Genomic DNA, 23,846 nt, shown 5'->3' with positions numbered 1-23,846 from the left:
AGGCGCTGGCACAGGGTGCCCAGAGAAGCTGTGGCTGCCCCATCCCTGGCAGTGCTCAAGGCCAGGTTGGACACAGGGGCTTGGAGCAAGCTGCTCTAATGGAAGGGGTCCCTGCCCGTGGCAGGGGTTGGAGCTGGAGGAGCTTTAAGGTCCCTTCCAACACAAGCAATGGCTGTGAGTCTATGATATGGGTTTCTTATGAATGCATTTTATGGCTCTCCAGAATGGTCATATCAGAACCCAGCCTTGACTGAGGAACCATTATTCAGTGTTCTCCCAGCACTTGAGGTTTTGTGCCTGAAGTGTCCGTGCATTGCTGGGGAACAGCCTGGATCATCAAATTAAATCCGTTTGGGCTTCACCTCTTTGTTTAAGGACAGGCAGACGTGGGAGCTGGTTCTTTGTGAGTGCTTCCATGTTTGCTGCAAGCATGGAGGGGGGATGGGGCTCCCTCACATCAAACAGTCAAAACTTTGCCCAGGGTGAAAACTTGGTACCTAAACACACAGGATGTGGTGTGAGCGGGAATAGAAACACATCTGGAGTTCCAGGTGATGCTGCCCCTACTGCAGTGCTCTTGGTGAAGTCCATGGGGGAAATCCAGCAGCTCGAATGGGATCTGGAAGCATTTCACAACCTTCCAGCCATCACTGTCTGGACAAGACCTCATCTGTGATACTGCTGGAAAAGGGGAGGGATTAACACCTTTCTGAAAACCATAACTAATCATTAGGAGGAGTCTTGTTCTCAGAGGTCTTGTTTTATACAGGGGGTTTGTTACGTTGTCCCCCAAATCTTTCTGCTCTTTTTCATGTTTGAAGGGCTGTGTGTACCCAAGCCAGCACTGCTCCTATATAGGCTGTTCTTCATCTAAGCGGTGGGACTGTGATGGTCAGTGCTCATGTAATCCTGGAGGGGAAAAAGGACTTTTTTTGTACCTTCTGTCATGGGACTTCACCACTTGCTTGAGTGTAATGAAGGACTTGCCTTGCTTGAGTTACTGCTCCAACTCAGCACGTCTGGATGTAAGTGTGGTATATTCATCCTGTGTGCTCAAGGTGTCTGGAAAGCTGGACATTCAAGCGAGTAAAAATGTAACTGCAGCAGCAGCATTTAAGCTTCATCCTTAATCTTGGCCCTTCGAATGCAGCTTAACTCTGGGTAAAGACTTCATTATATCAAGAGCATTTGGATTGCACCCAAATTCCTATTAGCTAGATCTGGAGTATAAATAAACCTGATGCCCAGAATGTGCTGTCCTTGCCAGTAGGAGAATCATGGTAAAAATCTATCGCTCCTTTATGGACAGTGCTCTATTTAAAGGAGCAGCAGAGCCTCATCCTTCTCCCTAACTGTCTTGGCTGTGTGTCCGTGCAGTTTGGGAAGCAGAGAGGACGCTCTCGCTGTTACTGATGGCTCTGCTGGGCTGGTGTGCCACATCTGGTGGCCTCTGCGGAGGGCAGGGGGGAGCAGCAGCTCGTGCTCAGCAGTCAGATTGGCCGTGCCAATCAGTCTGTGTGGAGTAGGAAAGCGTGTGGCCAAGAGGAGCCCAGAGTCCAGACCATCAGTGGAAATGGGAGGATGTTTGCCCAGTCACATGTTTTAGCCTAAGGAAAACACTGCCTGTTCTTACCTGTAGGACCAGTGCAGATGGGGTGCTGATGGTGAGACCTGGGCATGAGATGCAGGGTGGAAGGCTGTTGGGCAGGGCCTCAAGAAGGAGTAGAGCTGGGTTAGAGCAGGCACGGTGGGTATCTGAGCTATTGGTACAGAGAAGGGGTGAAGCAGCTCTGTAAAGTGGGGGAAAGAAGAACGTGTTGAGAATGACAAGAAGCTGCTGGGATGGCCTGCACTAGACCAGACCCTTCCTTCCCTCCTTACTCTTCAGCCAAACCTCTGCTGTCCATATAAGTACATTTAACACATATCACCATTGCAGTGGCCTCCTTCAGCTGGCTTTCCACAGGTGATGTTCTGCTTTACGAGTGTCTGAGGGGAGCTGCCACCAGTTTGGAGGTGATGTGGTAGCTGGAGAAACAACTGCAGTTGCTCAGAACTAGAGCAGCAGAACAAAACTTCTGTGCTGCATGTGCCACATGTACATGGGTTCCTGGTGAGACCAAGGTGGCCAGTGTTCAGTACATCACTTACACATCAACTCATTATTTCAGAGTCCTGCCCTGTACCTAATTCTCTCCATTCAGGAAGACTGAATTTCATCGCTTTCCTTGAATTTCCCTAAGCAGAACTGGTATGTTCCCTTCAGTTGCTCATCAGCTGCTCTTTCCTGAAGGATACAGCTTCAGTTTTCACTAAGGCTTGCAATTCCCAGGTCCCGGGAGCACTGTGTCACTTGGGCTGCATGTCCAGCCTCATACCTGTTAACATGGTTTCTCAGAGCAGGCATCAGACTGGTAATGCACATTGCTGCTGTAAAATCCATGGTGCTGTGCCTTTGCTGGCAGCACCAGGGCTTGTTACTGATAGCACAGAGCCAGACCAAGCGCACAGTTACTAGAAAAACATACAAACGATCCAGGTAATTCATGGATGTGCACAAGTGGAAGCAGCCGGAGCTGGTATGATCGTGTTATGGGTTTAATATTTTGTCCTTATAGTTTTTTTGCACATAAAATACTTTTATCATGGCCCTGTCACTGATGGGTAAAACAAGGCCTCTGCAGGAGCAGCAGGCAGACCAGCGGCCTGGAACTCAGACTGACTCCTGGTTAGAGCAGTGCCAGGACCAGAATGCCACTGAGCATCCCCTGGTGCTGCCTGCAGCCTGTGCTCATGTGTGGTGCTGAGAGCCGCACGCTGCCGGTGCTGCATGCTGGTGACAGTGCTGGTCCAGCAGGGATGGGGCACTCAGGAGGCCGAGCAAACCCTGCAGCACTGCAAGGCTGTGCTCTGTGCTCCCTGAATGGCTCCTCACCAGCTCTCCCTGCCCACAGCCCTGTCATGCACTAAAACCTTCTGGCAAATCTGCTTGTGGATTCTCCTGCACATCTCTGCATGAATCAAGCCTGCAATCTGTGCGTGCATTTGCTTTTGCAGCCTGGAAGATCTTTTATTCCTCCTCCCTTTCTTTATCCATTCTACCCCCGAGCTGTGGAACTGTAACCTGTAACAGAACCATTGGAAGGTTTTGATTTTGCTGCTTGTAGCTTAACAGAGCCTTGGTTCCTTTAGCCTTTCATCACCAAAAGCTACTATGTACAGTAAAACCAAAGCCTACTGCATACTTGCTATATATAGTAAGCTCTAACGTAAAATTTGGAACGCCGGGTTATGACTTCACCTCCAAAGTTGTTCAGGGCTCTGTATGTGCATGTAGCCAGTGCTGCTTGCCAGCAGTTTATGAAGCAACATAAATCCCTCTCCTTTTTCCCCTACCTCTTCTCTTCTGCTCTACCAGGGGCACAAGTGGTGCCTGGCTTCACACAGTGGTTGCTGTGGTAGCTCAGGTTGTAAAAACACCTTCCTGCTCACGTGGGGTGCTTCAGCCCGAAGATGGATGCTTGAGATGTTTCTTGGCCTGGTTTCTGGATGGTTCAGTCAACTCACACCAAGCACCCAACTTAATTACTGCTTCTCAGTCTTCCTCCAAACACTGGGAGTCAGCGTCTCTGCGTACTAATGCAAAGCAGGAGAACAAGTCTGAAATAGCCTGCACTGCGTGCTTGGGTGTCTGAGCTGCGCCGCTGGTGGCATCCCACTGCTCTGCCTCTTCCCAAAAGCACTCGTCCCTTTGCCTTGTGACTGCTGTGGCTGTGTTTGGAGACACATGGGTCTGTGCTGTGGTGCTGCTCCTGCCTCTGCCATCTGCTGCCCCTCTGTGCCTCCGCTCCGTGCCCCAGACCCATTCCAGGCCCAGTGCCACGGGCCATCCACTGCTATTTCTGACTGCACAGGGGCTGTGCAGATGCCCAGGAATGGGCTCTGTTTATGTGAGCTGCAGCTGCCCAGGGAGATGTGCATCAGCCACAGGGCTTAGCAGCTCCCCTGGAGGCTGTGCTCTGGGCAGAGGGTGTCCGAGCCCTTGGGGAGCTGGAGGCAACGTGGGCTGTGCGGTGCCCGTGGGCAGCAGGGGGGTGCCTGTCCCTCCATAGTGCCACCACCCTGCTTGGTGCCCGTTGGATCCGTGCAGGAGCAGGGGCTGTGCTGGATCTTGGGGTACAGAGGAGTGTGCAGGGGGCCAGGCCCTGCAGAGCAGCCCCATCCGCAGCACTGGCTGATTCCATGAGGAGGAGAGAGCTCCGGGTAAAGAGCCTGGAAACTTGTTTCTTCAGAGCTTTAGAAAGGAATATCAAAATGGAATTCCCAGCTTTCCTGGGATTGTATTTATTTACTTGTTTGGGGTTTCAGCTCAGATGGAGGTGCTTAAACTGCAGCCACAAGCCACGTGTGCTCACTGAGCATGGAAGTTGGGCAGGGAGGGACCTTGGGCAGGGGCTGGGGAAGCCCTTGCTGCAGGAGTCCTCTTGTCAGTGGGTCAGGCTCTAAAGTTTGTCCTAATTCTGTTGCAGTTAAGCAACCTGGAGAAGGCTCCTTAAGGGGAGACCTTAGAGCAGCTCCAGTGCCTGAAGGGGCTGCAGGAAAGCTGGAGAGGGGCTTGAGACAAGGGATGTAGGGACAGGCCAAGGGGAATGGCTTTAACCTGCCTGAGGGGAGACTGAGCTGAGCTCTTAGGCAGAAGCTCTTCTCTGTGAGGGTGCTGAGGCGCTGGCACAGGGTGCCCAGAGAAGCTGTGGCTGCCCCATCCCTGGCAGTGTTCAAGGCCAGGTTGGACACAGGGGCTTGGAGCAAGCTGCTCTAGTGGAAGGGGTCCCTGCCTGTGGCAGGGGTTGGAGCTGGAGGAGCTTTAAGGTCCCTTCCAACACAAACCAGTCTGGGATTACAGCATCCCAAGCATGCTGGTGCATGGGGACCCTGCTCGCTCCAGCTCTGCCCTGCTCAGGGGACTCATGCCTGGATACTTCAGGACAAGGCACAGGCCATACTTAGCACCCCTCCATGGCACAGGTTGCACCCCAGGCCTGGGCCTTTTGCCTTCATGAGCACAGCACTGAGAGGGTTCCTGCATGTGCCAGCGATCCAGGGCTGCACCGCCACCACCAGTGCTCCCAGACCAGCTCCAGGTGAAGACCAGGACACATGCTGGAGTCAGGGACCCACCTCCTGCACATGGTTCCTCTGGGAAGCTGGAGTGCCGTGGCATGGAGCCCTCTGCTACCACAGCCCTGTGAGCAAGCAAGCCCTGGTTACCCTGCGTGTCCTGGCAGGCTGGCAAGTGACAGCCCCATGAAGCCTCCTCATCTCCTCCACCCAAGCAGCTTGCTTTGAGGGGTATTTCCTGCTCATATGCCATTGACAGCACTGCCAATCACTCTTCCTGCAGACATCTCCCCTCGGGAAGGGCAGTGAAGCAGCCCCAGCGCAGGCTCAGGGGGAGCAAGCCCTGCAGCGGAGGGATGGGGCCAGGGCACCCCGAGGAGCTCTGACAGGCAGCAGCCTGAGGAAACCCATCCCTCCTTCCCGTGGTGCCCTCCTGCAGGAGGAGGGCCGGGACCCCATCCCTGACCCATTGATGGTGTGCTGGAACCACCTCTGGCCCCCCAGGCATCAGGGCATAGGTGACTTCAGCCAAGCTGCAGCTGCGCTCTCCTGTGTTCCACTCCATCACCTGAGCACCTCTCTGTGAAAATCCAGCATCGGGTTCGAGGGGTTTCTGCTTTCTGCATGGAAAAAGGCTCAGGGTTTTGGCATGAGTCAACACAGAGCAAGTCATCATTCATGAGGAAGTCAAGCCAGTAATCCTGCGACAGTCCACTCCTTGTGCTGCAGAGAGCACACAGGAAACACGCTTTATAAAGAACACAATTCTGTCTGATCCTACAATAGCATGAACCTCACACAGGTTCAACAGGACCTGCCCTGGCAGTTAAAAGCAGTAACTCCTGCAGAAATTAATCAACTTGTTGGAAAAAAGCCTTCATTAAAACTCTGCCCAGCTCCTCCCTTTCAGAGACAGGATCCCCAGAGAGGTTACACAGGTACTGCAGGCAGCTGATGGAGCCCATGTGGGAAGGCTCAGGGGAGCATTTGTGACCCCCCCGCTCAGGCCAGGGGAGTCACATTCACTCATGCAGGTGGAGGAGCCACACGTGGACCTTTGCTCCATGCTGCATCCATAGAGACAGCAGCACGAAGAGCCTCCTGCTGCCCATGGGCACCAGGACCAGCCCGGCAGCCCTAGCACAGGGAAGAGACACAGCCCTGACAAGGGACAGGTGTCAGGATCCCACCTTGCTCCCAATCCAGGGTACGGATGGCACCAGGAGAAGCAAGAGAGCATCCCAAAACTGACTGGAGAGCTGGAGATTTGGGATGTGGGGACTGCACTCCAGAAAGTCAAGGTATTAAGCCCCATCTCCATCATCATTGCTGGGCATTCCAGCCTGGTTTGGGTTGGAAGGGACCTTAAAGCTCCTCCAGCTCCAACCTCTGCCATGGGCAGGGACCCCTCCCACTAGAGCAGCTTGCTCCAAGCCCCTGTGTCCAACCTGGCCTTGAGCACTGCCAGGGATGGAGCAGTAATCTCAGCAGATAAATCAGTTTTCTGCACTCTGCCACAGCTGTTAAATCAGAACTTGTGAATGGCTTTATTTGATCCAAAACTTTGGGGTTCTATCATGAATAAGCACTTGGCTTCAGCAGAGCTTCCTTGGCTTTCCTTCTGACATCCAGCTCAGCACATGGGCTGCTGGATCATGCCGTTGTCTTGAGTCAGTGGGCCTGCTGTGTGTTGGTTACTCATACATGTATCGATACTGCAGCAGTGTCGTGTTTTATCTCCAGCAGGGAGCAGCGGCTTTTGCAGGTTTGTTTAACAAATCCCCCAGGTTTTCCAGCAGTGAGGTGGGAGTGCCGGAGCAGCCCGTGCTGTGTTGCTTCTCCTGGGTGCGTGCTGGAAACTCCTGCTTCTGCTCCTGGTTGTTTAGAACAGACCCTGAACTCTTGCAGGGGTGGCCTCTGGGGCTGCAGAGCTCTGTGTGTCCAGGACGCGCGCCCATGCATCCACAGGCACAGAGGAGGGCAGGAGGTTTGACACTGCGGGATGTGGCACATCCGTTGTTCTAAAGCAGTGTGGGTTTTTGCCATTAGCACCAGCTTTCTGCTCCCAGGGAAGAGAATCCCTGATCTTTGTCCCCAGGTCATCTCAGTGGGCAGCCATGGTTCAGCCGCATTCCTGTCCCAGATCCCCATCCCATCCCTCTGCCCAGGAAGGACAGCATCTGCCCTGGCGCAGGCAGAAGCCTTCACTGGGGGGTGGTTTGGCATCCTGCTCTTGTGCTGCTTCCTTCCTCCAAGTGTGACAATCCCGGCGAATAAAACCTGCCTGAGGGCTTGCTGCTCCTCAGCAGGGAAATGCACCTTTTCCTGGTTAGACCAAACATTCCCAAGCTGTAACCTGGCTCTAAAGGGTCAGCTTTCTGCAAAAACCACGGGAGAGCCATTCTGCCCATGGGCCTCACTGAGGTTTAGGTAGGTGCCAGGTAATAAGCTGTGAGTCTGTTGTGTGCTCTTGAAAACCTCAACGTCCATTGGAAGGCAAGTGAATAGATTCTTCTGCAAGATCAGGTATAAATTTATACTCCATCCACTACAGGTGACAGAGCCTTGTTGGGAGTTATCCCAGATTCCTAGGAGCAGGATGGTTCAAGTGCATGAAACCTGGTTGCAGTCCTCCTCTGGAATGTAGGAGTTAGGGCATTTGTGGTGCAGTGCATCAGCTCTTTAGGTCTCAGCTGTATGGTGATACTGCAGATCCTTCTGGATGCTGAGTCTGGGCAGATCAGTGTTGCTTTGGTTCCATGCCCACAGCAGAGCTGCTGCTGCAGTTTCAGCAGCGCTGGGAATGTGATCATCTTCCTGTGTTTGCTGTTGTGTTCTTGGCTTTTATTGTGCTCTGTATTTGTAAGTGAGGGTTTTTTAAAGGTCTTTGATCTTTTGCTTCATAGCAGTAATCCTGTTTGTCAGGAACATGGGTTTGAGCCTGAGTGTCCTGTGGCTGGTTTGGCAGGGAGGTGGGTTAGGGCTGGTCAGGCTTTTGAACTAGCTCAAACTGTTTTAGATGAGAAATTAGCAAGAAGTTCTTTGCCTAAGAACTCAGCCTAAGAGCTCATCTCAGTCTCCCCTCGGGCAGGTTAAAGCCATTGCCCTTGGCCTGTCCCTACAGGCCCTTGTCCAAAGCCCTTCTCCAGGTTTCTTGTGGCTCCTTTAGGCGCTGAACACTGTTCTAAAGCCTCCCCTGATCCAGGCACCGCAGCAGCAATAGATGTCTTCAGCCACCGCAGGTACTTGGAACAGCTTCTGTGCAGTTTGTTCTCAAGGGGAGAATAATCCTATTTCGTAGGTAGCCTTAGAAAAGCAGAGGCAGATGTTCTTCACGTGGTGTGTTGTGCAGGGCCGCGTGGCAGATTAACCTGCGGTAACCCACCCCGAGCAGCGCTTGGTCTTCAAGGCAGAGGCCCAGGATTCCTTATCGTCGCTGAGCTGCATATCGTGGCTGTCTTGGAGAAAATTCCCGCTCTCGCTCCGGGTTTGTTCCCTTGGCAAAGCTTGTCCTGAAGCTGTGGGTGCCGCTGGTGCTGCCAGCCGGGAGCCGGAGCATTCCTGCCTGTGTGCGGAGGCCAGCCAGGCACGAGCCCGGCCGCGGCTGCCGGCCCTGCGCTCCCTAACCTCTCCCTCTCGCTTTCTTCAAGGTGTCAGAAGACAGAGCCCAGCTGTTCTCCAGAGGGCCACCAGTCTGCAGGGAGCCGGGAGAGGCCGGAGGGTCCGCGCGCAGCAGGAGGACGCGGCGCATTCCCTGTCACACGCTGCTTTGCACCGGGGACGGGCTCCGGCAGGAGGCTCTTCTGGTGCGAGGCTGGCGGGAAGGTCTGGAGGATGTCTCACCCTAGCATGAGGATTTGACCAGTCACACAGCAGTGAACTGGGAGAACAGCAAAACCCACAACCCGGAATGTATTTATTACGTCAAAGTTAGCTATTCTTGATAAACCCCCCAGATTATTGCTGCTGCTGCTTATTTTACTTACAGATTTCACACACTCGTTCATTTTAAAGCTACCAAACTTTTCCTCAATACTGTACTCCAAGAAGTGTAATTGGAGCAGGACATGCAATAGAATGAAATCATTGTAGTGTCTTAAGTACCATGGACTCACTTTTGTGTCTATTAAACCTTGGAAGATGTGCAACACGGAACTATGTGGCTGTCATTGCGTGTGTTAAAGCTGCTTTGTGTCGTTCACTGCAGAGCTGAGGGAACGGGTATTGTCAGGTAGGTGAATCCAGCTGTCACCAGGTACCTTGGATGATGTGTCCCAGCGTGTGCTTTCAGTCACCTGGAACCACAGGCTGGAGCCTCAGCTCGCTCTCGTGGCTCCAGTTGGAGAGTGAATTGATGTTCTGAACTCACTTGTGTTCACACCAGGCCCCTTGAGCACGTGGTGTTGGATAGGAAGGATTTTCATCCTTACACATGACTGGAGATGGTTAGCAGGCTTTATAAACCAGAAAGCAGCCTGCAGGTTTGGTAGCAGCTTTAGAGCAGGAGTGGCTGACAGACTGAAGTGAGCTATGGACAGGCTTTTGAAACTCTTGTCAGTTAATTTCTGGGGCTTGGACAAGCTTTTGAAACTGTCTCAGCTCATCTGGGGGGTTTGCGTTAGTTTTGCCTTCGGTTCCCTCAGTCTAAAAGCATCAGTGTGTGGTAATCTGCTCTTTCTGATGCTGGAGAAAGCAGCTCCGAGTTGTCCCTGCTGGGTGACAGCTTGCCTGCGTGTCAGATGTTGCCTTCGAGCTGCCAGGGTCATTGTGCAGGTTCCTGATTGTTCTTCCTCTGCTACAGCAAACACTGTGCTGAGCTCTTGTCCAGTTAAAGGGCGAGCAGGCGGGCGGACATCCAAGCTCGTGTTTTCCTGGTTCATACTGGTTCATGTTGTGGTCTTTTGCGTGTCAGCAGCAGAGGTCAGAGCTTCCCTTTTCTGTTTAACAACAGCAGAGTTTAACAAGAGTCCAGCACCAAACCCCTTCTGCTGAGTCTCAGTACGGGCACACAGCGAGTCAGAGCTGCTTCCCTCGGTACCCAGTTGGCTGCGGTGTAAGGCCCGCAGGCTGCAGCGCAGGGCTGAAGCAGAACATCAGTCTCCCAGGTCCGGCTTTGGCCACCTCTGCAAACAAATCAATAAGCTTCCTGTTCTCCAAACCCAAGTGTAAAAGGCGGCAGTGTGCGGGGAGGAATGTGCTCTGCACCTTGTGTAAGGGCTCTGTGCAGCCATTGTTTACCTGGGCATGGCGCTGCCCATCCCCAGCTCCGCGGGCCAGGCTGCTCTGCGCACTGAGTGCTCCCGCAGCAAACAGCTCGGCCTTTCTCAGCCCGGCCCGTCTGTCTTCAGGAGTTCCTTTGGGGCTTGTTTCTAGCATCTTCTTGAGCCAGGCCCAGGGTTACCTGGTGGCCACGGAGGTTTATGGGGTTTCTGCTCACACAGTTCTTTATTGTACACAACCCCTGCCCAAAAGCGTTGCCAAGCTCTCTGGCTGTAGCCTTGCAGCAGTCACCTGTGTGAGGGGCTATGAGCAGCCCTCTGTCCATTTCAGAAACAAAATTCAAAGGCAAAGAGGGAATAACTGAGCCCTGTGCTCAGGAAAAGCACTTGTCTGCTCCCGGCTCTAGGGAAGGATCCTGCCTGCCTGTGGAAGGGCTGCTCATGGTTGAAGGAGGTGCCAGGAGCTACAGGTGAGTCCTGTGGTCTCCTGAGAAGGCTCATGGGTGTCACTGCAGTCCCTTCAACAGGCAGTAGCACCCCTGAGGTCAGTGCTGGTGCAAGAGGGAGCTGTCATACCTCACACCCACAGCTGCTGACCTGCCCCTCTGCTGTGCTCTGTGAGACCCCCCTACAGCCCTGGCCCAGCTCTGGGGCAGCAGCACAAGAGGGACGTGGAGCTGTTGGAGCGAGGCCAGAGGAGGCCACGGAGATGCTGCGAGGGCTGGAGCAGCTCTGCTCTGGAGCCAGGCTGAGAGAGCTGGGCTGGGGCAGCCTGGAGAAGAGAAGGCTCCTGAAGGGGAGACCTGAGAGCAGCTCCAGTGCCTGGATGATCTTTGAGGCCCTTCCAACCCAAGCCATTCTACAACATGAAATGGATGGAGAAGGTGAGCTCCAGCCCAGCATCTGTCCTCTGAGGCTGGATGTGGTCCTAGGATGGAGCTGTTTAAGAGGGGATGCCCAAGAGCTTTGTCTTGCATGGTAGCTTGGCTGTGCAGTGTAACACACCCCACACCCCCCCCCAGCCCCGGGCACATAAATGTGCTCTGCCAGCTGTCCTTACCCCCGGATGTGTGACATTCCTGGCATAGCTGGGCCCTGGAGAAAGCAAACAATGGGCTTGCACTGCCTGGGGCTCCGTGCCAGTGCAGAGGTAGGGGAAAAATGTGAGCGATGCCCCTGGGCAGTGCCTGTGTCTGCAGGGGAAGGTCAGAACTGGTTTGCTGCCAGTGCTGGGCACAGACCAAAGAGGAATGGAGGTGGCTGTGCTGGGCCCCCTGTTCTGCCTCACCCCTGTGCCCTGTGGCCTGGCACACGCGTGTCTGTTAACAGCAGCTGTGGCAGTGCAGCACCAGAGTGGGATTCACGCAGCCCATGAGCCCCCAGGTTCTGCTGCTTCACTGAGAACCACTGCAGAGCTTCAGCTGCCCGAGGGGAGACTGAGATGAGCTCTTAGGCAGAAGCTCTTCCCTGTGAGGGTGCTGAGGCACTGGCGCAGGGTGCCCGGAGAAGCTGTGGCTGCCCCATCCCTGGCAGTGTTCAAGGCCAGGTTGGACACAGGGGCTTGGAGCAAGCTGCTCTAGTGGAAGGGGTCCCTGCCCGTGGCAGGGGTTGGAGCTGGAGGAGCTTTGAGGTCCCTTCCAACCCCAACCAGGCTGGGGTTCTGTGATTCTATGAAGAACAGCAGAAACGGTGCTTAGGAGGCATGAGCGTGGGTCCTGCTCTGAACCAGCGGCTCATGGTGGATTAAGCATCAGCCGTGCACAGCATCCCAACAGGAGGCACAGCTGTGGGTCTGTGTGCGGGAGCTGAAGCAGCGGCTCCCTTCAGCTCCATGAAAAGGTGATTCCTCAATTTTGGCAAGGCTTAAAGCCAAGATCTCCAGCAAATTGCTTTCTTTTTGCCTCAGCCGTTATTCAGATGGATGAGAATAATTCCTCAGCAGATTCCAGAGCTCAAGCCAAGAGCGGGGCAATGCTTCACTTCTGACCTGGTTTTACAGAGCTGATGTAGAAGTTTCTAGATGCCCGTTTCTATAAGGGGAAGTTTGAATGGCTTTCTGCAGGCTTTCATGCTGCCAGAGGAAAACCTACCTGGCGATGCTGGGGAAGAGCAGGTGTTCTCTGCAGCGGGGGCTGTGCTGGATGTGTGCTGGGACATTGCTCTTTCTGACTGATTGTGAAGGATTTTCTCCCTCCGCTCCGGCCCATGTGCTTGGCTCTGGGCGGTGGGGCCTGCCCCAGCCCATCTCCATTCCCATTGCACTCCAGGTTCATTACAGCCTCCGCTGCTCCACACTGTGGGGGTTTCCTCCTGGTTCACACACACACACACACACACACAGAGTATGCTAGAGATTGGAAGGGACCTCAAAAGATCATCTAGTCCAATCCCCCTGCCGGAGCAGGAACACCTAGATAATGTTCCTTCAGCCCGCAGAGCTGGGTCCCGCAGTGAAGCCCTGCAGGAGCCCAGGGTGTTTGTTATTTCATTCTGATGTTACCCAAAGCAGGACTGACCCCCTTGGTACTTTCGTAATGGGGCATTTTGCTAATGCAGTGAGTCTGTAGATGAAATGTGTGCTTGATGCACGTTCCTCCCCCTTGGCCTCATGTCTCATGTGCCTTGAACAGGTTTTCAGCCCCCCCAGCCCCTCTGCTCCCCGCTGTCCTCATCCAATGCCCCTTGAGCACTGCCCTGCCCGTGCTCAGTACCATGGTGTGCACCCATCCCTTTGGATGACATCCGGGCCGGTGCCTGCAGTAGGTGTCCCTGCACCCAGTGCCCTGCAGGAAGCACCAGGTAGACAGAGGTTGCCCAGCCGTGCTGTGTAGCAGTGCCCAGGCAGGGTCCCTGAGCTGAGCCAAGGGGAAGGGTGCTCTGCTGAGCTAGCATGGAATTGCGGCACTCAGCGTGGGACACTGAGGCACTGGTGGAGATGGAGCTTTGGTGGAGCCAGGTGGAGGGCTCAGACTGACAGTGCAGGAGCTGCAGCGGGGAATGGCAGCAGCCTTGGCCAGCATCCCAAAGGATGCGGTGTGCATGGCCCCTGCCATGGGTGATGGCTGGGATGGGGCCGAGCTGTTGCTGATGGACCCAAACTGGTCTTGTTTGATGTCTGGCTGCTGGGGTGCGGATGGGGGTGCTTTTGGCATTGATTCTGTTGATGGCTTTCCTCTGCCCCGTCCTTGTGCTCAACAAGGTTGTCTGCAGAAACCTGGAATGGTTCTGCACGGTTTGAATTTGCTCATGGGTGTGAGCTAATGCGTGGCTGGAAATCAGGCTTTGCTGGTCGGAGCAAGGCACTGTGTGCTCCAGCTATGTTGAACCCTTTCCCATGGATTTACTGCAGAAAGTCCTGGACACGAGCATGTGCAAGTGATCAGTGATGCAGTTGGTGCTTGGGTATCACAGGCACCAGTACCTGTATCAGGGAGCTTTAACTAAGGATCCTCATGTTGCTGTAGCCTCTCAAACCACATTTATTGGTGCTGTCCCCAACTGAAGCTCTGCTGCTGGAGGAACCCAGAGTTTTCCCAGAGCGTGGAGGCCTGGCTGGGGCCAGGCAGCTTCAGCAGCTAATCCTGGAGCTCCTCAGTGGCTGCTGATGCAAAGTGGGCTCCCAAAGTGCTCCTGTTGAGTGGAAAATGATGGGATTTGGGTCTGTCCCAGCGGGGAGGGGCAGAGCCGCCTGTGTCCGTGTGTGCCGCTCCCCTGAGCCAGTTTTACAGCAGAAAGACCAAGTGAGGAGCCTGTGCTGCTTCCTCAAGACAGATCCATGGGTGAACATCAGTTACCTGACGGTGCTTTTAGATCCAGGAATCCCTCAGTGTAAGTGTGCATTGGATTAGATGGGATATGTAGTGAGGGTGACGCCCTGGTGAGAGGGTTTTGAGGAAAATGGTGTTTATATGGCAATGTTAATCACAGAATCCCAGCCTGGTTTGTCTTGAAGGGACCTCAAAGCTCCTCCAGCTCCAACCCCTGCCACGGGCAGGGACCCCTTCCACTAGAGCACCTTGCTCCAAGCCCCTGTGTCCAACCTGGCCTTGAGCACTGCCAGGGATGGGGCAGCCCCAGCTTCTCTGGGCACCCTGTGCCAGCTCCTCACCTTGTGATGTGGAGTTCATGACACCGAACCCGTTTGAGGATCACTTTACTGGCCTGGTTTCTTCCCATTTCGGTATTTAAGTGTTGCGTTCCCATTCTCCATCTTTCTCCACATGAAAACCAGGTGATCATCACGTTGGTTCTTGTCTCTTGGCTGGTTTCTGACTGTAGTTGCTCGGTGGGTTCATGGGAGGGACTCTGTGAGCTGTTGTTGACACACACGTGCGCTGGCAGCTCCTCCTGTATCCATGTGTTCACCGGTGTATGAGGGGCCCCTGGGCTTGCCCTGGATCTCGGTGGGTTCCCTGCCCTGGGCACCCCCAGCCCCGTCCTGCACGCACGTTTCTTGGTGTGACAAGTGCAGCTCAAGGAACAGGAGCGGGGCCTGGGCAGGGATTGCCTTTGGAAACATCTGGTTCACATTTCTGTCCAGGGCCTCCTGCTTGGAAACATCCTTTAAATGAAGGGGAGAAAGGCTGTTCAATGTAACACAGTCCCTGGAGTGGCTTACAACCGGCCGTAGGAGCTGCGCTAACACAGCCTCACCCTCACACACGGATACTTGGTGGGAAGGAAACTCCACAGCCCCCGTGTGCAAACCTCTCAGCGAATGGGATTTGTAGCTCCAGTTTGATCTCCTCTGATCCCGCCTGTGCCTCCAGGTTGGGGTACCCCCATAGCAGGCCCCCGGCACCAGCATGTGCGGGGGGTTGCGGGTTGGGTGCCATGAGCCAGCAGCTCTTCAGCACCTCAGAGCAGGGGGATGCTGCAGACACAGTGGCAGCGCCGTGTTGATGGGACCAGCGCTGGGGACTGCCCCTCCCCTGGGCATCCCCTGCCCCGGGGGGCAGAGCTCGGGGCCGTAGCTGGGATGGGGTGAGATGCGGCCCTCCCGTGTGGTCTGTGTGGGGCATGGGTGCCATGGCTGGGGGCGATGGGGAGCGCACTGAGGCGCTGAGGTGGAGGGGCGGGAGTCACCGTCCCTGCAAGCGCTCACCCAGCGTGGAGACGAGGCCCCGGTGCCGTGGGGCAGTGGTGGCCTGGGCAGTGCTGGGGTAAGGGTTGGACTGGGTGAGCTTGGAAGGGCTTTTCCAGCCCAGCTGATTCTGTGATTTGGTGATTCAGAGATGAAGATCCTGACTCCCCTCGGGGATGGCTCTTTGTCAGGCCTGGCTCAGACCTTCCCCTGCGCTGCTGCCTGCAGCCTTCACTGGCTCTGCATCGGGCTGTGCGGGCAGGAGCAGGATCAGACTTCCCAGGGGAGCCGGGTTTGGCCGTGCAGTGCAGTGCAGTGCAGAGGCTGGTGGGACGTGGGACACCCAGTCCCTGCATGGGGACACCCGTCCTGCTCCTGCTCGGGCTGTGGAGATGCTGCACCGGCAGCACCGTGTCTGCAGCAAGAGCAGCTGACATGGAGGTGGTGTCCCCTGCTCGTACAGGCTGCAGGGGAAGGCTAAAGCTTGGCTGAAGTCACGCTGCTCCTCAGTGCGCTCAGCTTTGCTGCTGGCTCTGCCGGCCCCAACCCCGCCTCCTTGGAAGGGTCTGTGGTGGGGACCTGCCGCTGCCCTCACCGGGGGCAGCTTCCTGCCTCAAAATTCACCCTTATTCAAGGTTAAACCGTTCCTCCCATCACAGATATTAATTATTAGTTGTAATCAGTGTGTTTCCCCGCCCAATTACAGATGGGATTTAGTTACGATCAGGCAGGTAGATCAGTTGCTTGCACAGCAGTGATGGATGCTCTTTTATGGGTGGCATCACCAGTGTTCCCTTTACTGTGAACCTCCCTGGGAAGCATGGAAAAGCGTTCTGTTGAGAAAAGCATTTTTTGTGCAGGGCTTTGGGTTTTTGCCTTTGCTACAAGTCAGCAAACAGAGCTGCTGTTTGCCAGCACTGCCCGTACACAGCATCCAGCACTGCAAAATGGGACCTCTGGTTCTCTGCGGGAGGGAATGAGTGGTTGTGGCCAGCAGTCAGGACTTCCAGTCTTTGGGAATTTATGGGTACAATGATAATTCATTTTAGAGGTACTTTGGTACAGAAGAAGAGTCCAGACCTGTTTCACCCTGAAATTGTGGAATCACAGAATCCCAGCTTGGGTTGGGTTGAAGGGACCTTAAAGCTCCTCCAGCTCCAACCCCTGCCACGGGCAGGGACCCCTTCCACTAGAGCAGCTTGCTCCAAGCCCCTGTGTCCAACCTGGCCTTGAACACTTCCCCGACTCCTGTGTCTGATGGTCTTGAGTGAAGTTGGGCCTGGAGGGTGCTGTGGGAAGTGCTCCCAGAGCAGTGGATGAGACCATGTCCCCCTTCTACAGCTCTGATGAACCTCACCGACCCCACCAGCACCTGCCTGTTAAGGGAAGGCCGTGGTGGTGGTGGATGGAGAGCCCAGTGAGGAAGAGACCAGCAGGGACAAAGTAGAGGCTGTGAAGTCATGCACCCATGTGCATGGGAATGGGAAAGGAAGGGAAGGGAGGAAGGAAAGGAAGGGAAGGGGGGAATGGCAGGGCAGGGCGGGGCAAGGGATAGGGAAAAGGAAAGGGAGAGGGAAAGGGAAGGGGAAGGCTGTTGACCTGCAGTAACCCAAGATGTGGACTCTGCAGAAACCGAAGTGGGGCCGTGCAGCGGGAACAACCCAAGGAGCACATTCCTGACCGGTTTGTTCTCTTCCTGCCCAGCCGCAGCTCTGCGGCTCACATCCGCTGCCCGGCTGAAGGAGCACTGCCCCTGGTGCCCGTGCTGGCTCAGCGCCGGGCCCTGCTCCTCGTACCAGAGCAGCCCCGGCAGGGCTGGCTGTGCTCACGCCTGCAGCGCTGCGCTGCCAGGCTCCGTGTTACCTCCCGGTGCGTGACCTGGCCCTGTGCGATGGGAGAGCGCTCCTGCAGCCTTGCAGGAATGCTGTTAGTGCCTGCGGCAGCAGCTCACCTCCGTCTCACTCGATTGACTCCAAGTACAGCACTGGGTAATCAAATCACTAATGCACCACTGCAGAAATGCTTGAGGAAGTAGAAAGTGCCACTGATGTCGATAGTTCGCAGCAACTTGAAAGCCAGACAGGCCCAGAGAGCCCGTTCCTGCAGCAGTTCAGACCCGCTACTTAAAGGAGATAAATGAATTGTTTAACTACCAGAAATTTGGATTTCAGGCATTTTGTTTTGGCTTTCTAATTGCATTTCTTAGCTCTTGCTAGCTCAGTTGCAAACACCAGCAATAGCTTGATCACCATTACCTGCAGTTGTCTTGGCCAGAGCATCCCAGATGGGGCTGGCGTGGCTGCTTGAGGTGGGACACGTGGAGCTGATCTCACTGTACCTGGGTGATTTCACCCTTCTCTGCCTCCACTCATTTGCCTGGTGTGTCCCTGCGGGTGCTGAGCATCCCAAGAGCAGATCCCAGCACATGAAGGGGAGGGCCTTTGGACAAGGGCCTGTAGGGACAGGCCAAGGGGAATGGCTTTAACCTGCCCGAGGGGAGACTGAGCTGAGCTCTTAGGCAGAAGCTCTTCCCTGTGAGGGTGCTGAGGTGCTGGCACAGGGTGCCCAGAGAAGCTGTGGCTGCCCCATCCCTTGCAGTGCTCAAGGGCAGGTTGGACACAGGGGCTTGGAGCAAGCTGCTCTAGTGGAAGGGGTCCCTGCCCGTGGCAGGGGTTGGAGCTGGAGGAGCTTTGAGGTCCCTTCCAACCCAAACGAGGCTGGGATTCTGTGATTCAATGTATTTATTGGGCAGCAATTTGTAATCCGTTCGAGGCTCCTTACACGATAAGGACAGGACTGAAGGAGAACAGCAAATCAATGCATTACACTGAAGACCTTTCGAAATAAATCACGTTCTTAGGCCCAGCCCTCTCAGAAGAGCCCTTCAGAAGCTTTCCATGTGTGTTCATCCTCTCCACGTGTAGGGGCCAGGCTGGCTCTGTGAAGAGCTGCCTTGCTCAGGAGGCAGGTGATGCTCTCTGCTTTTCCAGTTTGAACAAACAAACTGGATCCCTTGCAGATGGCTGGATGCTCCACACCTTCCTGTTGAAGGGCAAACCAAGCCCAGGCGATGCAGAGGGGACCCTGTGGGTGCTGGGGATCAATGGGCCAGGCCCAGAGCACCAATCCCAGCTTCTGCAGCCCAGAGGTTTTAACAGGACACCCTTTTAGCTGCTGCTGCGGTGTCTGGGCAATGTCGGTGCCAGCAGGACACCTGGCAGATGAAGCTCCTCGTCTCTGCAGGGTCAGTCTAACCGCCTCATCCCTCGCCAGCCCGGCTGCAGTAGCTGAGCCCGTGTTCCAGCGCAGGAGGGGTGTCCTGGGGCCGGGGCTGCTCACGTTAGCCGAGCTCTGCGTGCCCCCTCCTCTGGGTCAGCCCTGCCCGCGCTGAGGGGTTGTTTCCATGAGGATTCCCGTGGCGAGCAGAGCGCTGGCTCTGCAGGTGCCACAGACAGTGGCGATGGGAGAGGCTCGTGTGGAGGCTTCGTTCCTGCCTGCGCTCCGGGTGTGATTCAGGGTGCTTTTGTCTTTGAAGTCCTGAGCAGGAGCTAGGCTGTGAAGTGCCCTTTGTGCTCTGGGAGCTCCGTCAGTCACCCTCCCTCCCGTCAGAGAGCAACGTGAAGGTCTCTTTCTGAAGCAGACGTTTCTGCGGGACGGCTCTGCCCTGGGTGCTGGGGCAGAACGCAGGGGGATGTTGAAACAAGCAACAGCAGCAGTGCCGTTGCCAGGACGTGTTCTGAGGGGTGAGCAGGGGGAGCCCCCCCTCCCTTGGTGCAGCGATGCAGGGACCAGCCGCGGTTTGCTATGGAAGCTGCTGCTCGCAGGGAGGGCTGAGGGGGTTCTCGTTGCAGCCCTGGTTTTAGCGTGGCACCAGAGCAACTGCACGAGGAGCCCTCTTCCCGCAGGGCTGCAGATGGGATGTGACAAACCCGAGCACTGTCGGGGTCAGTTGATCGCAGTCAGCCCATGGCAGCTCAGGGCACGGGGGGAGAACTAAATATAGGTGCTGTTGCTTGGTCAGTGTGTAAGTGATGCTGCAGGCTGCTGCTCTCCACGTGCAGCCCTACCCCGGAGCGGATCTCGTGCCGCCGGCTCTCGCGCAGGGCCAGCAGCCAAGCCCCGCCGGACGCCATCCGTGGGTGACCGGAGCACGATGGAGCTGCCATAAATCACAGGGGTTAAGTCACGGCTCCTGAAAAGAGCCGTCACCTCCAGTAAATCACGGCGAGAAACGGGCTGGAGGCTGCCTGCTTCCCGGCTGCCAGAGCTGCCCTGGGGCAGGCTCGGACACGGTCATCCGCAGTGATTCACTGGTGCATGGGGAGGGTGGGCTGGTTTAGGGTGGTTTTCCAGTAACCTGGAGATACTCATGGGCAATATACATGTATGTGTAGTGTCAGTTCAAATGTGTCTGTGGCAGCTGAAGCTTTACCTCAGTCCCCAAACTGTGGAGGTCCCAATCAGAAAACTCTGTTACCTGGAGCACAATGCTATTTCTGCCACCCCTTTTGTCCCCTCCTTTCCCCAGCACACAGTGCAGTGCTGTGGTTCTGGTCTGTGTACTGCATTTCTAGCTGGCATGGCCAGAGTACTGATGCAGGGGCACTGTGATGGACTCGGTGGCCACAGGCGGTGCCAGCTGATGCAAAGGTGTCACAGTTAAAGAGGGAGGAAATGTTCCCTTCCAGCTCCTGCCCGCCTCAGGATTGCTCTGCCTGCGGTGAGGTGGGCTGTGCTGACAAGTGAGGCAGATTAAGGCACATAAGCTGCTGCCAGGACATCCTCATGATGTGCCTTGGCTGGAAATCCTCTTGCTTTGGTGTAATCTGGCTCTGTGAGCTCCCAAGGGCTGCTCTGAGCTGCACTGATGGACTCAGCCAGCAATGGGGATGGCTGTTACCTGCCCTATGGGCACTGTCTCTGCTCTCAGTTTTGGCCATGGTGCTGATCTTGCTTTGGCACAGGCAGTGTGAGGAGGGGAAGGGAAGGGTGGGTGGCTGGTGGGGGTCAAGTGGTGCCCATGGGAATGGGGCGCTGGGTTCTTGCACCTCTCTGGGTGGGAAGATGCATCCCGGGGCGTGCAGCAGAGACCCCCTGGGCGCGCATCAGCCCGGGTTCCTGGCTCGCTGGAGGAGCTCAGGTGTTTTATGGTGTGAGGTGACAGGAGAGATGTTTCCCCACACACACTCCTGACTTCAGTAACAGCTTGCCGAGAGCAGGAGTTGGCCCCAGCAGAACCCTTGTGCTGCCTCTATAGCATAGTTACTGTGAAACAAGGGGGTCTGCCAGCAGCACCCACCTTGAAACCATCAGACACAGAGCAGCATCTCCCAGGAGCAGGTGCTTTACTGGTGCTGTGTTTGTAAGCAGAGTGAGCTGGTGTGATGGACTTCATACACTGTAGAGATACATCTAGATAGAAAAGGAAACTGTGCTTGAAAATATGGTTGTAATTTATGGCTAACATTTAAAATCAGAGCTGATGTGAGATTCTCTGATAACTCAACTGCATTGAATGCTTCCTTCCAGCAGGAACATGCTGTCTATTAAGGCCTGTGCTTCTGCTTTGGCTTGGCCTGGAAATCTGGAAACCTTTGTCGGGATGTGCCCAAGGGAGAATTCCACTCTCTTTAGTTCCTTGAGTCAATAAAGGAGAATTCCATGAAGATTAGAACCGCTGTAAGGGTTGATCTCCATTGGACTGGATCTGGTAGGTGATGCAGGCCTGGCAATTGGTGCATTGGGTGTCCTCTGTGTCAGCACTGATAAGCACATTTCTTGGGCTTAAGAAAAGGAACCGTGGGGAAACCAAAGACAATTCTACACATCAGCAACCTAAACACTTAGTGTGAACGAAGCCAAGCAGTGGCTTATCATCCGCTCTGCAAGGGAGGTGGTTTTTCCTTTCCTAGCGAGCAGAGCTGCAGTGTGCTGTGTCTGGGGGCCTGGGGCTGTCACTGCTTGGGTGTGAGCAGTGCGCTGACACCGGGATGGAAATGGGCACGTGCTTGTTTGGCTTCTGGATGGTGCATCTCCAGGGTTCGGGGTTTCTTTACTTTCTGTTGTTTTTCTTTCTTCCCAGCTTGTTTTTTTCCATTAACGTTGAGGTTTCGTGTGCCCAGGAGCTCGGTGCAAGAACACATCCGTAATTGTGACAGGGGGTGAAGGCTGAGCAGAAGGGATATATAGCCACATTGTTTGATCACTTTGCCTTTTGTTAGCACCCATTGTGCTGCGGTGCCTTAAAACCAGCTGGGAGGAGCAAGGTTTTGTGCAGGGTTTGACAGCTCTGAAAGTACAGCCCAAGGAGAAACAGCTCCTGCATTGGAGCCCTGCTCGGTCTGTGCTCAGCAAGAGGGGGGTGACAAAGTCACCATTCCTGGTGGAGCGAGGCCAGAGGGGGCCACGGAGCTGCTGCAAGGGCTGGAGCAGCTCTGCTCTGGAGCCAGGCTGAGAGAGCTGGGCTGGGGCAGCCTGGAGAAGAGAAGGCTCCTGAAGGGGAGACCTGAGAGCAGCTCCAGTGCCTGAAGGGGCTGCAGGAAAGCTGGAGAGGGGCTTGGGACAAGGGATGTAGGGACAGGCCAAGGGCAATGGCTTTAACCTGCCCGAGGGGAGACTGAGATGAGCTCTTAGGCATGGCCCTGGGGGTCACTCAGAGCCCCGTGTCCCATGTGTTTGCTTTCACCATCAGCAGAGCCGAGCGATGGAGACTGGAGCAGCAGCGAGTGATGGGGCAGCACGGCAGGCACAGGGCCTGGCTCAGTCCCCGCTGCAGAGGCACTGGCTTGGGAGCAGCTTTGTTTTCCCTGCAGGCTCCGCAGCCACACACAGAAATACCTGTTCTGAATCAGCCTGGGAGAGCTGGGAAAGGAGAGGGGCCACCTTCTGTTTACTTGTTCGTGTATTCACAGGCAGGGTTTATTTGTCTCCTGGTTTTATCCCACACCATAACCACCTTCCTTGTTGCTGTTTTCCATCAGGTGTTATATTTAGCTGTGTGGATATGATGCCCAAATGCTGTGGTTTGTATTTTCAGTGGCAGCAACAGCTATTTCTAAATGCTGCAGATCTGAAGTGTACGATAGCACTGAAAGCTTGGGGGGAGCCTCAGGGGACTGCAGACCTTGATCTTTACCAGATAGTTTCCAGGTATGTCTTGCTTAAAGCTCATCGATTTGCAGTGAAAGCTTCCCTTGCAGCCTGAAACTAAAGCTCCTGTTTCTCAGCTGGTGGGAGCGTGATCCCAGCAGCGCTGTTTGGGAAAACTCGGCAGTTCAAAGCACGTACTTTCAAAGGACATCAAAAGAAGGGATTTTCTATCACTAAAAGGCAGAGGAGCCCTCGCGCTCAGCAGCGCAGGCAATGTGAGCTGCAGTGCTTGCTTTCCTTATGGCGAGTTTTCTGTACTGGTAAATGGTGGAAGCAGATGGGAAAGGCACCAGGTCCCATACGCTGCAGCGTGCGTGACCGCCCCAGGCTCCCTTCGGGACTCGTGTGTTGGGACGCGCTCGGCGGGGAGCCCCTGTGTGCTGAGCTCTGAATGCAGCTCACATGGAAGGGGAGCCCATGAACAGCGGAGGGGTGAGTGCCAGGGTCCCGGCAGAGGGGAGCTCCAGGCTCCAGCCCAGCCATCTCCTCCTGGCTCCCTCTGGGGAGATCTCAGGTCCTCACCTGGGCACCGCTGCACTCGGGCTTGAGCCGCGGCTCAGACCGCACCACCACCACCAGCCTCGTGATTCCAGCGTCAGACCCACGCTCAAATCCACCCTGGACCCTGGAAGGGACCTTGAAGCTCCTCGAGTTCTAGCCCCTGCCGCAGGCAGGGACACCTCCCACTAGAGCAGCTTGCTCCAAGCCCCTGTGTCCAACCTGGCCTTGATACCTAAAGTACTTGTGCTGCCAAACATTCACTGACGATAGACCCCAAGGGCAGGTTTTGTTACTGCGCTGCAAATACAATATAGGCAAAAAATGTGCTTTGTGTCCTTGGGGCCGGCGCTGGGCAATAACACCAACAGCACCCCTGTAGTTCCCTTGCGCGTAAATCCACCACTGAACAGGATTAACCGTTGCAGAGGTGACTTTCTGGTGTAAGTGCACTTGTGTGGTACTTCACCTTTCACTGCAGACACAACGTGAACAGAATTCTCCACCTGGATGGAGGTCTTGATAACTATTTTTATTCACAGACTCTTCATTAGGACACAGAGAATAAACTGTGTGGTCTTTGCGGGGTGCTGATTCTGAGGACAAACGAACTGGATTGAAAGATCAAAAGAAGCTAAGAGAATATAACGTGGTTTTAGGTAGATTTTTCGTGTAAGTCACTACGAGTCACACTGCAGACCCTCCATGTAGTTTTCCAAGGTTTTGTGTTACTCTGCCTCAGTTAAATTCAATGCTTAAATCGGAGGACTTTGTCTACG

The 23,846-nt window shown here is 55.0% G+C and overlaps 1 protein-coding gene across 3 annotated transcripts in view; it reads left to right on the top strand.

Moving 5' to 3' along the window:
• Positions 1-22,583, top strand: part of PWWP2B (PWWP domain containing 2B) — a 31,980-nt gene extending 9,397 nt beyond the window's left edge. Inside the window, exon 3 of one of the 3 annotated variants that reach the window (XM_061478686.1) lies at positions 22,401-22,583. The gene's annotated coding sequence lies outside the window, so the exon portion shown is untranslated. Of the gene's footprint in view, positions 1-375; positions 847-8,768; positions 9,274-22,400 lie in introns of those variants that run through there. The other 2 variants (XM_061478684.1, XM_061478687.1) reach the window with 2 other exon arrangements.
• Positions 22,584-23,846: the final 1,263 nt, after the last annotated feature.

Source organism: Pezoporus flaviventris, unplaced genomic scaffold (genome assembly GCF_033815535.1).
Source record: "Pezoporus flaviventris isolate CSIRO_AGI_PZ_B2104156 unplaced genomic scaffold, CSIRO_AGI_Pfla_v1 ptg000129l, whole genome shotgun sequence".
NCBI classification, from domain to species: domain Eukaryota; kingdom Metazoa; phylum Chordata; class Aves; order Psittaciformes; family Psittacidae; genus Pezoporus; species Pezoporus flaviventris.
This window is presented reverse-complemented; position numbering and strand designations above follow the sequence as displayed.